Genomic DNA, 4,464 nt, shown 5'->3' with positions numbered 1-4,464 from the left:
CATCAGGTAGATACACCCCTTGAAGAGATCAATCATGGAGCAGCTGATGGGTTTGAACAGCGAACCTTTTGGTTAGCAGCCCAATGTTTTAACCACAGTACCACCAGAGTCCATTACTGGGGACACAGATATCATTAATTTTCTGTTTCCTGTGGTGTACACCCAGTGAGGGCAAGGCAGTTTCAGCACTGACTATGAGTGATAAGCTAAGAAATTAAAAAAACTCATGCAACTGACACAAAATTATAAAGCCTAAGCTGAACTTTTTAAGGCTATGAATTAGCTTCCCACTAGCACAGTGACAGGAGCTGTAGGGTCATGCTCTGTGTGGTGGAAAATGAGCACTAAATCACCACCTTTGTGGGTCTTTGTGACCCAGAACTCAGAGGATCTTGGACCAGAACTTTTCTTCTTTTCTTGACGTGGTTCCCTTTATGAGAAGCATGGAGAAAGGGGCTGGGCATTGTGCCTGAATACATTATTTTATGACTACTCAGTTCCTACTTACTTCTTTCACTAGAAACAAGGACACTTTTTTTTTCTTTTTTTTAAACTGGGACCAAAGCTTCCCCTTCTCTTCCTTGTGGTGGGGGAGTAAAAACGAAGGATGAACTTTATGAAAACCAGTGCAAGAAGGGATGGGGGCCAGAGATGGATGCCTCTTCTAAGAGTTCATAGAAAAGCTGTTCCTTATAAATAGAGCAGTTGCGGTAATGAAGTACAAAACCACATTGTTCCTTTCTTTAGTTCTGAATGGAGTTGGTTAAGCTTTCAGTGTAAGTGAGAAAAAGGCAAAAGAAAGAAGACCATATCTTTGTGAAACAACTCTAAGTAAAAGAAATTGAGGAGGACTAATTCTAAAATGTTTAAAATGAATGAGAATATGTGGTTTTAATTATTTTCCAAGCTATAATCTAAAGGGAAATTCACCAAAGGAATAATATTACAATACATTGAGGAAACATCCTCTCAGCATTAGAGAAAATCATGACAATATCATCACATTCTTTCAATGCTCAAGAAAAAGTATTAAAATGATCATCATCTATTGGTCACTTCTAATAGTATTATTTCTTTAATCCCTTTAGTGTCTGTCCTGGGATGTGGAAAGAAATGATTTGGACCCAAATTATCAATTTTGTGACCTATCATCTATCTCTATGCTAAATTCCTGAATGACTTCTACAAAGAGGATACTCCAGGCAAATAGTTTCTTTATTACTGGTCTTCATTCCTTCCTTCATTCATTATTACTAATGGTGACAACTCCATAATTTTCTAGTTTGACATTCTGGAAGAAATATGCTTCAGTGTCTTGACTGTTCAGCACAAAATCTAAGTTAAGAAACAAGCCTAGCCACTTATTCACAACTCTTTGCCATTTGGTCCACTGCTTGGGTTCCTGCCAGACATTCAGAAGGGCAACTTGCTTGTGAGTCACCCACAAGCCCTATCTTACTACACTAACTTCACAAGTGGGAAAGGAACAAAGCACAAAGAAAAAGTGGCCAAAATCATGTAAATGAAGGCCTGACTGCCAGTGTAACTTTAAATATGTAATCTCTTTGTTCTTTCTACTCAGAGCTTCTTCCACAATTAATCAGTTGCCATTGGGTGGATTTTGACACATGGAAATCCCATGTATGTCTAAGTAAAATTGTCTTACATAGCATTTTCAGTGGCTGATTTTTTGGAAGTAGAATGCCAGGCCATTCCTCTGAGGAGCCTCTGGGTGGACTTAAACCTCAAACATTTGGTTAACAGATGAGTGCATTAACCATTCACAGCATCCAGAAACTCTCATCCACTATTACCAAACCCAAAACCCATTGCCATTGAGTTGTTTCTAATTCATAGCAATGCTGTAGGAAAGAGTAGAACTGCCCAATAGTATTTCCAAAGCTGTAATCTTTATGGAAACAGACTGCCTCATCTTTCTCCCACAGAATAGATCATGGGTTTGAACAGTCAACATTTTGGTTAGCAGCTGAATACTTTAACCACTGCAATACCAGAGCTCCTTATCCGCTATTACAGTAGCCCAATTATAAGTACCTAAGGACTCCATGTACCCTTCTGGAGAAAGGGGGAGGATTTTTGAGAGTGCTGGTAGCATAGTGCCTAAGGCACTTGACTGCTAACCAGAAGGCTGGCAGTTCAAACCCACCAGCCACTCCTTCAAAGGAAAGTTGGGAAATCTACTTCCATAGTGCTACTGTCTCAGCAACCCAAGGAGGGGTCGCTATGAGTCAGGTCTGACTCAACGGCATGTAACAAGGACCACAACCTGGTTTATAGTACTCTGCATCTGTAGGGTCACTGATTTTTACAGAATATATAAGTAACTGACATACTCATGATGCAGTAGCATGGATTTAAGGTGGACTTCTAATAATATTTTAAACTTCGAAAAAAAATGATTTTTTTTAATTCAACTTTGCTCATTAAATTTTAAAGTTAAACATATGCTAAATATTCCTGATTGTAGGTGTAGTGGGAGGTGGATTTTCTATGATGTAACTGTATGAGCTTATGTCTATTAAATTTAAAGGACAGTAATAAGACTTTTCCAGAAAAAAAAAAAAAAAAGATGATATCTACGTTCAATAGGAAATAATATATGGAGTGAAAAAAGACTATCTGATGATAGAGTTTAATAGGAAAGGATCATCCAATTGGGTATTTGATGGTTTGAATTGTTAGATGCTACCAGAAAGCATTAAAAAAAAAAAAAAAACCCTAATATAATAAACAAAGACATGTTTTAAGCATAGATTTCCTCACTGGCAAAGTGGAGATAATAGCAATATCTATCTCATAGGTTTGTTGAAGGACTGAGTGAAATAATCATGTAATACCTTAACACAGTACCTGACAAAAAGTAAGTGCTGAATTAATGCTATTGTCATTGTTGTTATGTGCCGTGGAGTCAGACCCGACTCATAGTGACCCCTCCTTGGGTTTCCAAGGCAGTATCACAATGGAAATAGATTGCCCAATCTTCTTTCCGAGGAGTGGCTGGTGGGTTTGAACTGCCAGCCTTGCACTTGGCAGGCAACTGTCTTAGGCCTAAGGCCATCCCTAGCCATTATTATTGTTTCATTATTATTATACTAGAGGGGAAGTAGGATGACAAACTAAAGCAGAGATCTTGGTTAAATGTCCATTAGAATAAAATTTTAAGAGTAAAGATTTTCTGGTAAAATTAAGATGATAACCAGGACAGAGTCTAAAGAAGATAAACACACACACACACATGCAAAAAAAAAAAAAAAAATTGCTGATGGAGTTTGGTGACTGAGATCAAGGAAGCTGAGTCAGGTACTAAATATATCCATAATCAGGTGAAAATTGAGACATTTCCTATAGGCAGGGCACAAGGACATCATATTATTGTACTCCAGGGATGTATGGAAAGAGTCTGTGACCACCATGATAACATTAGGAAAAAGGAAGACACCGAATTGTGCACATAGGAGATAGACAACTAATACCAACTAGTGTGCCCACAATACTGCATTACCATTAACACCAAAAACCAGGCTACAGATAAACACATAAACATCTGAGAGCATCAAGTGGGGATCAGTGAACAGGAGTACACTCTAGACCAAGGATAGATTCAGTGGAGGCTAATCTTGCACAGATACCAGTGATACAAAATACCTGCAATCCTTACAGAAACAACAGAAGACAGACAGAGTAATCCCTCACAGACACTCAGACACTGTGGGAGAGAGATCCAATGGATCTACCGTCTCAGGACCACAGTACTGGGGGACACCAGACTCAGTTGGCACAACAAAATACAAAAAAAGCCTTGTTCCTCATCCTACATTGGTGAGTAGTGATTGGGGCCTTAAAAGCTTTCAAGCAGCTATCTAAGATACAGCTAATGGTCTCCTAGCATTAGAAGCAAAAAAGAGTGCGAAAAAACAAGGGCATTTGGAAATAATCAGCCCTAGGACATGATGGTCCTCGAGACCAGATGAACTAGATGGTACTCGGCTACCAATGCCATTCACTCAGGAAAGGATCAAATCGGGAGATCCTGGATAGAGTGGGAAGAAAATGTAGAACAAAACCAAAAACTCAATAATGACCAGAATTACTGGTCAGATGGAGTCTGGTGAGACCCCCAATACCATGGTCCTGGGATACATTCTGGGCCTGGAATAAAGCTCACTCCCAGGGGCTGGCTCTCAGCCCAATAGTAGACAAGATTTACATGCAGACCACTCAACCCAGGATGACACACGCACATACTCTATGGAAATACATCCCTTGGAGCAATCAACCCCAGGGCAACAGAGGGGCAACATTCACATGAAGGAAATGCAGGACACACAGGAGTGCATAACTATGAGGGTTGGGGGGGGTACTGGGGACAGAGGGGAGGAGACTGGGTTAGGGTTGTACATGGTAAATGGGGAGTGAAACTAAATGTACATTTAATGTTGAAAG

Source organism: Orycteropus afer, unplaced genomic scaffold (assembly GCF_000298275.1).
Source record: "Orycteropus afer afer isolate SDZICR_OR568_19922 unplaced genomic scaffold, OryAfe1.0 scaffold00120, whole genome shotgun sequence".
Lineage (NCBI taxonomy): Eukaryota > Metazoa > Chordata > Mammalia > Tubulidentata > Orycteropodidae > Orycteropus > Orycteropus afer.
This window is presented reverse-complemented; position numbering follows the sequence as displayed.